The 12,903-nt window shown below is 38.5% G+C and overlaps 1 protein-coding gene across 2 annotated transcripts in view; it reads right to left on the reverse strand.

The window, feature by feature from the left end:
* Positions 1-12,903, reverse strand: part of EMC2 (ER membrane protein complex subunit 2) — a 61,408-nt gene that overhangs the window by 17,582 nt on the left and 30,923 nt on the right. The gene's annotated exons all lie outside the window — the stretch shown is intronic.

Raw genomic sequence — 12,903 nt, forward strand, 5'->3', positions numbered from 1 at the left:
CAAATGAATGAATAAATGATTGAATGTAGTTTAAAATAATCATAAAAATATTCCATTTGCTACTTTTCACTTAATCACTTGCATAACAAGTATGCAGAATATTTCTAAAATTGTTTTTAATAAATAGATGTAAATTGTATTTCACTGTATACAATATATGGCAAAAGATTCAGACAACATACTGTAGAAACATTTTACACTGTACAAAAATTGTTGTGGTCCACAGGGAAAGAGGGCAACCACTGTTTTCATAACTCAGACTCTGAGCAGTAGACAGGCTCAGCTTTCTCAAGTGTGCTTCTCAATTATCTAAAGAAGTCTGTAGATCACACCCTAACAGGATGAATAAACTCTAAAAGCAAAATTTAGCCATAAAGAGAGTGTGCTCTGGAAGTCATATAGGCTGTGACAAAACAACAAAGAAACAACCTTTTGCACAGGATCACTCTCACTGAGAAAGTACTAATCAGTAGCTTAAGCAATCTTTTTCATCTTGTCATATCTGAAAACTAGACTGCACATCTTTGGGGCACAGCCTGGATCTTCTGTGCAGCACCTAACGTAACACAGGATACTATAAAATATTAATTACTTCATTGGCTTTTAATATTTTAAAATCTAAATATCTTTTAATAAGTTCACTCACGTCCATCTATTAACCCATCTCCTTTTGAGAAGGTAGATAACCCAATAATTTCTTCCCCAAGATCACACTAAACTAAGTCTCAGGATGGACTCCTAAAATCCTTGACCAACAAAAGTTTTAAAGGCCAATCTCCTGTGACACTACTAGGTAAGAAATACCGTGGAAAAGTCAAAATTTAAAAGCTTTGTATTTGTATATAAAGCTTCCTTCTCCAAGATGTGTATGGTTGGGTTAAGGAAGAATGTGGAATTGGTGGAAATATAAGAAAATTTAGAAGGCTGTAGGCATTCTTTAAAACTCCCTTTACATTTCTAATAGCTTTTCTGTAACACGTAGAGTAGTGGTTCTCAAACTTTTTTTTCCTTGTGGAACACTTGAAAATTGCTGAGGGGCTCAGTGGACCACTTAAACTTTTTTTGTTCTGATTTCCACCGTCAGAAAAAAAAAAATCAGTCAAATGCAGGGTCAAGTACAGATATTCTCGATTGTTCCGCAACCTTTCTGCAGCCCACCTGAATGGAGCTCATGGACCCGTGGTGGTCTGCGGACTACTGTTTGAGAACCTCTGATGCAGAGAACTCATTGTAGTATAGTGTATAGGCTTTAATAGTTACTTATTGGGATTAAAATACACGTATGGCCTACAAAAGAGGCCGTGGACAAGCACCCAATTCTACAATCAAGAATTTCTCAGAAATTTTTACTGCTAGGGGGAAAAAAAAAAGCTTACATGAATTCCAGCCTGGAAAACTACAGAAGCAAGCTCTCCAGCCAGGGGGCACTAGAAGTCTGCTACCTGGACCACCCCTGCGCTAAAGGAGCCCTTTAATTGACAGCCTGCCCTCTTTCCCTGCCTGAGAAGGGAGCAGGCTGTCAATAAGTAGTTGGCAGCTGCTGAAAAGCAGCAGCTGCTACAGACAATCCCTGGAGGGTCCAGCCTCCAGAGAACACTGTCCCCCCATCCTACCGATCAGCAACTGGTAGGACAGGGGTCATTCTCCCATGCTGGGAACCCTACTGGTAGTAGCATAGGGACACAGCTGGGCACCTGGGGCACAGGGGCAATAGCAGCTTCCACCTGCCTTCAGTTGTGATTATTCAGCTGCCGGAAGGAACTGCATTTTTATCACCCGCCACTCCTCAGTCAGTGCCTGAGGTGGTTGCCCCATTTGCCCTGCCCTAGTTATATCACTGCCTCCCAGTTCCTACCACAGAATAACCCCCACTCCATGAACACCTCTGGAGTCTACCAGAGGAGTGGAGGAGGGAGTATGGGGGCAAGGACCATTCTGATACAGCAGCAAGGTTCCCTGAGACACCATGGCATAGCTGCCTACTTCCCCCACACACCTCAGTGCCATCCTGGAGAAGTGCAGGTGGTGGGGCGTGGCCAGCGGCCTCTCTCCCTAGCAGAGATCCTCCTTGAGGCTCCAAGAGGGTTCCCGCCGCAGGAGAATGCCCCCAGTTGCCAATCAGCTGAATGGCAGAGGGTTGGGGTGAGTCTTCCAAGGCAGGACCCCACAGAGCTCACCCTTGGATGGGCTATTTCAGGGAGCTAGTGCTCTCCCTTCCTCCCTCTCCCTTGGAGGAAGGGATAGCTGAGGACTGTGGGATACTGGGTGTCATCCATACTCAAGAGTAGTACACAGCCATTCGTGTTTGTGCAGGAGGAGGGAAATCTTCCTCACAGGAATCAATCTAGCTTTCTTGCAGAAGAGCCAGTTCTTCTTCCACAAGAAATCCCCGCAACAGCTGTGCATTCCCATTGTATACCAGGAGAAAGGCTTTTTTCCCCAGCATAAACGTAATGACTGTCCATGGCCAAAGTTCTGTTTTCATAAAAGATTTTAAAAAGCTCAAAGGATAAACATATACTACCTGTAGATAACAGGAGAGGAATAATTGGGGTAGTAAAGTATTCTGATGAGGTAGATCCAGTCGCTGCCAAATGTTTGCAGCCTGCCAGCTGCAGTTACCCAGAGCCGGGGTATCTGCTGACGGCCACAGAGCCCTGGGTGAGGGGCAGAGGCTTTGGGTGGGGGGGCAAGGGACAGCAGGGCTGGGGGGCACAGGGCAGCAAGGCTGGGGGCAAGGGCTATGGGTGGGGTGCAAGTGGCACAAGCAATGCATCCTGCCACATACCCCCTGCCCTCATTTTTTTTTTCTGGCATGCCAGCACTCCGGCACCTTCCAAGGTAGGCACTGTGGGGTTTTTCAGCACTCCATACAAAAAACGTTGCCTACCCCTATTTTGGTAGAATACCTTAAAATAAAAAATATTAAATAATAGAACTTTGCACATGGATATTTTAAAATCAACACCAAGATTTACTTGGTTTATTTTTAACCTTATTAACCTTTTCTTTAGAGGAAAAAAAAAAAATCAGAAAAGTTGGTTTGTTCAGAAATAGATAGTTCTTCACTGGGTATTAGCTCTCTTTTAATCAGTCATTCATTTCAGTTTGATATGCTTGATATTCATTTTTTATTGACTTCCCATCCCACCAAATAATGTGTATGCAGTTGCCCTTAAAACCATTTTTGGTCATTTTTCAATAATCTATTAATCTGTTAGTCACATATTACCTCTTTAGCATTTGCCTCATTTAATTTCTTTTGGATTTGGGGAAGCCACAGCATTTACAGTAATGGAGTACAATATGACAGAAAAACTGCAAATAGTACTGCAAGAAATACAAGTGAGAGCCCTTGGACATATCTTGCTGTTTTTAAGTTTCTCTTCAGTATTTGAGGGAACTTGAACAACTCTATACCACATTTCTGGTAAAAATTTTCAAAATCTGCCATGTGCTACAAGAATTCATGGCTGGGATAGATCAGTTTATTTAGAACTTATTTAGAAGATAACCCTTTAATTTCTTCAACATACTACTTTCTTTAGTAACAGTGTTACAATAATTGGATTTTTTTCTCAGTAGTGTACCATATAGTATACAGCAGTACTAAGCTTCTGGCATGATACAAAACTGTAGACTTAGCATGGCTGGGTCATTAAAATTCTGATTGCAATTCATCTGCACGATACTGCATGGAAAAAAATAGAAGTTAAAGTCCTTGGCCAGAACAGATAATCATCATACATATAGAAATACAAGAGTACATGGGAGCATATGGGACGTACAGATAGATAAGGAAGGATGAGGTTTACTAGGGCCATGACATTTCTGTCCATCAGCGATACATTTATCTTAGATGTTACACAAGATTTCTCAAAAAGGTCACATCTTTAATTCATTTCCTAAGAGGAGGAATGGATCTGTTGTCTTACAACAGAAACAAATTGTGCATAAAGAGGTGAAGATCAAGAAACACTGATCACAAAATCTGGGTGAGGGTTGGCCACATATGGATTTCAGGCAGCTGTCTGAACAAAAAGGGAAAAAGGAACAGGAACCAAACTGTGAAAGACCATAAAAGCAAGGATACAATGCTTCTCTGCTTAAATTTAATGTACAGGTAGAGGAAGCCATCAAAGGGATTTATACAGGAACTGGGGCATAATCATTGTGGTAGGTCTACTCACAAAAAGCAGTGGTGTTAATCCACGTGCCTTGGCCAAACTACCGCTTGGGAATCACATGCATACTTCACTTTAAAAAGAAGTTGTGTGGCTAAATACCTAATTGGCTTTGAAAAATCTCAATCACTTAACTGTAGCATTACTTTGTTACAGCAATATAAACTAATTTAAGAACTTTGAAGTAAATTGTATAATGGAGTTTGCTTGGTTTTTTTAATTGTTCCTGTTGTTTATATTTGATCAAAGAGGAAGAATCTATTCAAATGCTAACAGTTGACAAAGATGTGTCTTATTTTGGGCTTTGCTACTAATTACAATAAAACTACTTAGATCTTATCTATTGCTTTTAATCAGCAGCTCTCAAGGCATTTTACACAATTTACAGATGAAAAAACTGAGGCACAGTCTGAGTAATAATTCAGTGCTTATTCACTAGGCTGCATTACGTCCAGTTAAAAGCAAATACAACTGCAATATTCATAACTAGAGACAGTTGTGTAATACTGGACTGTAAGAAACAATATTTGAATATGTGATACTCAAATTATTTGAAGACAGAAGTTGATACAGAATGTAGTGACTTACTTAAAAAGCAGAGCATGTCAGAAATGGGTAAAACAGTGCTCTGAAGTCTGCCCTACCTGTCCACAGACTGACAGGAGTTCTAGGAGTTGGTCCTAGAGGTACAGATAAGTGCTTTTTGCAAGCAACAGCTCAGCTGAGTTATTTTTGTATAAATATTTTAATGATGCTAAGGCTTCATTGTGGTTCCATTGTCAATGTAATGCCACAGCCTTTCATGCAGGTATATATATTTTATAACAAAATTAATAAACTCAAGCAAATAATCTTAGTGAAAGAATTCAACTTTGCAACTACAACACTGACCATGCACAAGGACATGTCATCTTTTAGTAGGATTGTGCTGCCATCAGTTGCTTGAGAAAAAGGAACACTCTCTTATATACGTCCTACTCCAACATGTGGTTTTCAGGTAATAATCTCCAAAACGCAATTCATGGTATGGCTTGAAAAAGACCAGACAAGAGACTGAACTGACCAAACCAAAAATTCTTGGGAATTTCCACCAACTGCTTAATATAGTAAATCAAGCTATGCATATGAAAACTTAAATTGCAGAAACACACAGGACAGACAACTAATCACTATGAGAAGAGCTTTCTTTTTCATTTCTGAATGAAGTTCCTTCAATGACATGCAACTAAGCCCTTCCAGAATGGTTTGGAAATAGTGGTTGCTGTTCTCTTTGCAGACCACAGTATTCCCAGACAACACACACAATTCAAACCTGAAACCATCCACTTCTGGAAACCTTATGCCCTTTTCTGAATTGCAACTATAAACCGTTCTTCATGTACAACTAGCACCCACTGAATATTTGATCACCTCAGATGATCACAACATTTTTATGATTAATGATCATGTATGTGGAAGCATACAGGAGGGAATGAGATGAATTATGTAAACAGTTTGAAGAAATACCCTCCTTGCCTGACTGTTCTTGCCTGCACCAAGTGTAACAAAGTCAAGTACTACACAATTTATGTTTTCTGTTTACAAAAGCAAATGCTTGAAGCCCCCTCCTATCTTTCCTGCATAGTTTTCTCCCTTATACCACAAAGTAAAACAGAATAATCCACATTTGAAACCAATATCCTTCATAAGGATAACTTTGGGAAAATGTTAAATAAAATGTCCTATTTACAGAAAGCTTTGGTAAGAACCATGGACATTCAAAAACTGCACCCCCATTCATGAAGAAAGCTTGACAACAGGAAGATAAAAATGCATTTAAGTAGTACAGACCAAAAGAAATGGATGAGGGTTTATATATTTTGCTGAAGCTATTCAAAATTATTGCAAAGGACTAGAAGAACATGTGATTTTATTAAGAGAGATTTTAAAGGCAAGTGAAGAAGAAAATGTTTCAAGTGTCAAAAAGCCTTATAACTGAGCTATTCAGTACAAGAAACTTGAAGTACTCACAGTAATGAGTTAGGTTCCCAAAAGTTATAAGACTGGATTAAAAAAACCCCATGATATTTCAAAGTAAAACCATAATTTAATTGTTTCATTTGTCTCCTGGCTGGTGATATGTTACAACTACAAGCTTTCCTCTGCCACTACAAGGACTTTAAAGTTGTTTTGCCATTTTTTTTTAAACTGAAATTGGAGAATCTAATAAAATCAATACAACTCTATTAGTAGCTTGATTTAGAATTTTTCTACGTTTGCAAAAGACTTTCCTTTAAATCATGACACTGGGCAATGCTGAACATTCCAATCTCCTAATTCTCATTCTGAACCATACCCTTTCTGGGACCTTGTGAAAGTCATCTGTATGTCAGCTTGCCAGTCTGTAAATTGGGAACTGTACTAATTTACCTCACAGAATATTGTAAAAATGTTTAATAAGAGCTTCCAAAGTTGGAGATAAGTTATTTATACTTTAGGTAACACAGTCTCCTTATTTACTTGCATTAAGGGAAAGGCATTTTATACTGTAGATATTTGTTAACAGACAAAAGCTCATGGACCTTAAGACAAAAAGCAAAAATGTAGCAGTAACAGACTTACCAGTTGTTAATTGGTTCCATATACTCAAGTGAATAACATCCTTAAAGTGAGCTGATATAAGTGGATCATTTTTATGTATTTTAGTGTGTTCCAGGTAGTATTTTAGTTACCATAAAAAAGTAACTGATTTACAAATTGTAAGCTTACTCTGTGGAAATGCAATAAGCATGACATTTTTGTTTGGTTCGTTTAAAAAAAGTTGGCTTTTCTTTATTCTGAAATGCATAATTATTCAAAAGTATGCTGAGAGGAACTAGAAAATGTTCTAAAAAATATACCAGGATTTGTATGAAAGAGTTATGCAGTACATATGAAAGTAAAATCTAACCCAACCCATTTCAGTAGCTAAGCTTGAATTCACCTGAAAAAAGTATTTTGAATTCTGAACATCTTAGTAAAATAAATATTTCTTAAGAATAACTAACATACAAAAGGATTCCCTCTCCCCTTCAAAAATTATTGTGGGGACAGATAAAAAAGGTCTGTCCTTCCAAGAAACTACGTATTGCTTGACCATGGCATGGAATTCCCCATATCAATTTCCCAGAGTGGTTATTGGCTGACTCTGTAAATGCAACATTCTTAATAGAAAGATATAGGTCACCTTTAAGAAACACTTATGTCATAATCAGTATCATATGGGCTAAGGTGCTTTAGTATGTCACATATTTCTTTATTAAACAACGAACCTTTTCCAAGCCATTTCTTTTAAAGACCAATAATCCCCAATCTGGCACAAAGATTAATCCTCCATTTGTCATGATTCTTTTTAATTAGCATTAAGAAGACTAAAAGTAAAGTGAGGATTTGAGCATTTAAGAACTTCTGCATTTGATTAGTAAAACATGCTAGACTAGAGTCCAAGCCATTAAATTTTAGTCAAAAACAGAGTATTACCAGAGATAGTTCTGCATTACTGAATCTAAGAGAAGAGATGTTCCACAGTTTGTGTAACTGGTTTTAATGTTCCAGAATCTTATGTTTGTGAATTCTAGAGAAAACAAGTCTTGAAAAGAAAATAAACCATTTAACTATATTTGATTTGCTTTCATCTTAGTTCAAATTTGTTTTACAAAAACAGTCAGTAACATTTTTAGACTGAAGACGTGATCATTTGCTTTAAATGGCAATAAAAAAACAGAAGTTTAAGGACTGTGAGATACAAAATGAGAAAGACAACAGAAATGTTGTGATCATTAAATGCCCAGTAAATCTGTAAAGGCTTTAAAATAATCAATGTAGTAAATCATTAATTAGGCCTAATTTTTATGCCAGGTGGTTTCTTGCAGGGTCAAATCATATAGATCAGATTGCGGGGTCACCATCCACTAACAAGTGACAAACACATATGAGCCCATCAGAAACATGGCTGACTTAACTGTTTTTATGGGTTTAACATGGAAAGATGTTTGAATGTGTTAGCTCACTTCACCAGCCACAGGCTGGTGTGACCTGAAGCCACCTGCAGGCAAGCAAAAATAAATCAAATGGAAATTATTCTTTCGCTGGAAAAAGAAAAGGTACATCGAAGAGGACATTTTTCTGTTCTCCAGAATCATGCACTTCCCCCAGAAACTGACCCTCAGTCTGCCTCATGGCTCACCAGAACTAGCAGTAATAAACTCCTGGCACCATTAAACAGACTCTGCCAACATTCCCCCATTAGCTGATGGGTCATCAACTGTTTGTTCATATCTTCCAAAACATGGACAAATAAGATCTGCTGGGGAAGAGTCAGCTCGTTAATCACACAATAAATGCAATGTCTGCAAGAACCCATTGGCAAGGTGGGTCTCAGGGCATCTGACAACAGAATAAAGTAGATACTCAGGAATTTTATGTTTCAAAATCTGTCTTGGAGTTGAAGATGCATTAGTGATTTTTCTCTTCTATTCCTGCACTCCCAGCCTGTGTCCATGCCTCTCTGCTCTTCTCTGTCCCACCAGCAGTCTTGTCCTTTTTCTCATCCTGTCTCCTCTCCTTCTGATTTTTACTTACTTTTTCCTCCCATTACTAACCATTCTGCATTCTCTTTAAGCTATTTCCTTCTCCGCCCTAAATGCTTTCTCCCCCCTCGTTTCTTTTGCACTCAAGAGCACTGAGCACAAAAGAAGCTAGTGTGCCCCTTCTCTCAGTTCCTTTACTCAGTACCACAGCCAGGAAATTGCAGGAAATTTCTGTTCAGCCCCTGTAACAAAACATGCTCAGCAGAGATGTATTTTTGAAAGAATATACTCAAAGTCCAACAAAGTTCTACTAAAAACGTGCAACTGAGATTTTCAAGGGTCTGTAATTTAGCCAGATCTGAATGTTTGTTTGCAGGAATAATAAAAGGCACATCTAACAAAAGTGTTTGCCTACTGACAGTTTTCAAGCCTGTGATCCAAAGCATGTGAATACTTACAGCTTCACAACTCAAAGAATTTCTTAAACATTACGAAAAAGCAATTTTTCCTCAACCTTATTCTGGGAAATAGCCAATCAGTTTAACCAAAGCTTTTTACAATATACTCTCCAGGTTGGTGTCAGCATCAGGCAAAGTTTCAGTCTGAACAGATACAGTGGATCAAAAGTATAATTAAATACAAAGCAGGTTCTTATATTACACACTGTTAGATAACCTTAACTACAAGTAGCATTACTAGCTCCATTTAAAACATCCTTTTACTTCTATATTTTGCCTTGTTTATCTAGGGTGAAATCCTCACCCCAGTAAAGTCACTGAGAGTTTTGCCATTATTTCACTTCTAGGTTGTAAACTCTTCAGCTTAGGGACTGTCTGTTGATATATGTTTGTACAGAGACTAGAACAATAGGGACCCTAAACTTACTTGGTCTCTAGTCACCACTGTAATAAAAATAAAACTGTAACAGCCCCTATATTGAATGGATTACCTTTCTTCCAGCAATAAAACTGCTTTCACATCTATCCCTAACTAAGTCCTTTTTAAACACCATGCTTAAAAGAATGAAATAAAATGGTTACCATCCTCTTATTTCAAAGTTGTAATGCAACAAAACTGATACGAAGATGCAATTTTATAACAATACGTTATAAACTTGAGTTATTTCATCTACCATAATAGAAAGATACTGGGCTTTTATTTATTTAAAAAAAATATATATTTTTACATTTCTATACAGCTACCAAGTATCTTTGTCTGAAATTCCTCATCTATGCAGTATATGATTTTTACATGACTTCTGTGAACAAATGTCTATGTTTCACTTACAGCACTTGCCAAACGAGAAAATGTTTAATATATCTAAGCAGCTCCATGTGTCAGCACACCAAAAGAAATTGCTATATGGTGAGGTGAGTGCCAAGACAAACTCAGCACTGGTTTCTTTTCTAAAACCTTGAAACATTTTGCTACAGCAGCCATATGTATGCTTTAAAATAGTTAACAGGTAGAAGATAAACAATTCCAATACTTGACAATTTATCAAAAGTTTCTATTTAACCGTGGCTCTTCATATGTAAGATTGATCCAACCTACTCTGCAGTTATGGGGAGATGGGCAGCAGGGTAGAACTTTGCTCTATGTTGAACAGAGCCTCTTCATTTCTGATTTCAGAAATACAAGAGGTCATGCAGCTGTTCCAGTATTTCATTTTACAGTATATTTTACCCTTTACAGAAATATCTTGCATATATTTATTATATTTTGAAGAAGGAAATTAGACTTACATAATTTTGCCAGGCATGGCTGTCATTTAGAAAATAAAACTATATCCATCAGAAAAAAACATCTAAGAAACCCCTCATTTGAATTATGTTAGTCATATTGAGAGCTGAAAAGTATAACTGCCAAAAACACACGCTTCAAAAGATTGTGGCATACAAAAATCTTAAGTAATGCTGCTGATTTCAGCAGAAGGTCATAAAGCATACATCTCACTTACCTATTCTTGTCACTATAATGTAGAAGGCTGTCCACCTTACTTCAAGCACAACCTCTTAAAAATAGATGGAGGATTTTAATTGCTGTTTTATCTTTGTACTTAACTTGGCCCAATTTAATAATTTCAAAAAGGTTCACAACACAAAATTTAACACAAAAGCTATGACACTGTTAACTTAAAGGCTAAGTATGGATAGACAAAAAGCCCAAGGCTGAATCAATTCAGTCTTTGCAGGTTAGTCTGGGCTGCAGAAATTAAACTAAGAAACAACTGGACACACATTTATTTCTGATTCAGGAAATGCAGCCACATGCCTGCAGTGGCTCAGGCCAGAAGCCAGGTGGGCGGGGGTGCACAAAAGCACAGCTCTCTGGCATGCAGTCAGCATGGGCTGTGTGTTTGCTTCCTCTTCCTGCTGTCTCCAAGGTCTCTAGGATTTGAACTCCAGAATTACAGAAGTAGGACTGTGCAGGGTTGCTCATCACTTCCTACTTCCAGGTCCTTTGGGATTTGTAGTCCACAGCTGCAGCTACCAGTAAGTTTCAGTAAGTTTAGCAGGGCAAGGCAGCTCTGTATTCAGAGAAAGGGTGGTTTAACCCCTGTTCCTGTCACCAGACTCCAGCCAGGGTTTGCCTCGGTGGGGGGGGCAGCCCCTGCCTCCCTTCCCCCCCACACCAACCCTTCTCTGCTGGAGCAGACATCACAGCCCACCCCAGAGCTGAAAAACATGCTGGGATGCTGGGGAGCTGTGATTTAACTTAAACCAAGAAGGAGTCTGGGACAGAAGTTTCATAGACCGGTTTGACCCAAATCAGTTAAGTCTGATACCACATGCAACCAGGTTTATCTTAAACCAGTTTCAGCCATTTTGAAACTGGTTTATATACACTGAACTTTGTTTTGTAACAGGCTTAAGCCAGTTTCTGATGACTTAACTAGTTTATCTGTAACTTCTGTCCCTAGCCAAAAGTATGTTATTTGAAAAGCAGCTGCTTATAGTTGGAATAAAAAAGGTATGATCCATTTCTTTAAAAAAAGTATTTTCCTGTAGTTTTCTAATTTATTTTCTTGTGTAATTGATAACACTTGTATGGCTAATCTCATCATGCTTTTTTATATCCAGTGTCCATGGAGTCTTCACACACAAATCCAAGACCAAGGAAAACATACTGCAAAGAATGACAGGACCCTGAAATCCACCACTGAAGGTTAAAATGAAACTTTCAGATCCTTCAGCCTGTCTAGAGTATCTGAAGATATCATACTTACATAAATGTTTACTTGATAACACTAGAAATAGAAGCCCCACATACAATGGTATGCCAAGCCCAGGAATCCTCCAACCCTAAAGATGTTGTCTTTAAAAAAATCCTAGATTCATAGATGCTAGGGTTGAAAGGGACCTCAACAGATCATGGTCTGACCCCCTGCCTGGGCAGGAAAGAGTGCTGGGGTCAGATGACCCCAGCAAGGTGCCTATCCAGCTTTCTCTTAAAGACCCCCAAGGTAGGGGAGAGCACCACCTCCCTTGGAAGCCCATTCCAAGATTTGGCCACCCTCACCATGAAGAAGTTTTTCCTGATGTCTAGCCTAAATCTGCTCTCTGTCAGTTTGTGACCACTGCTCCTTGTTACCCCAAGAGGCACCCTGGTGAACAGCATCTCCAGTTCCTTGGTGCGCCCCCCTAATGAATTTGTAGGCAGCCACAAGATCACCTCTCAGCCTTCCCATCATACAAATATAAAAACAACATATACTAAGCAATATAAAAACTCCTCAGGGATGGAAAAGGTCATGACATATAATTTCTTCTAATATGTAGGTTCTAGATTCCAGACTATCTGCAAAGGGATGAAATGTCAACAGAGTATATGTTAGTGGAAAACACCGGTTACAAAACATCTGACTTAAGCAGCCCTTGAAAAAAAAAAAAAAAAAAAAGTAATTTAATTTTGGAGATATTCCTTAACATTCCTTTAACCTACTTATTTGGAGCACTTCAGCTCTTGATTCAGCTGTGTAAAAATTTCTGAGAAACTTTCCAAACCCAGGCACACCACACCCTCAGATTATGACAATGCAATGGCAGCGGTACTGGGACACTTGTCCTCCAAAAAAAAAAGAGGGCACACTATTTATACCAGGGAGACGGACAAATATTGCAAAGCTGCCATAGCAGTAGAAAAGTAAAAAAAAATAAATTTAGACAAAT

The sequence above is a fragment of the Alligator mississippiensis genome, chromosome 3, assembly GCF_030867095.1.
Source record: "Alligator mississippiensis isolate rAllMis1 chromosome 3, rAllMis1, whole genome shotgun sequence".
Lineage (NCBI taxonomy): Eukaryota > Metazoa > Chordata > Crocodylia > Alligatoridae > Alligator > Alligator mississippiensis.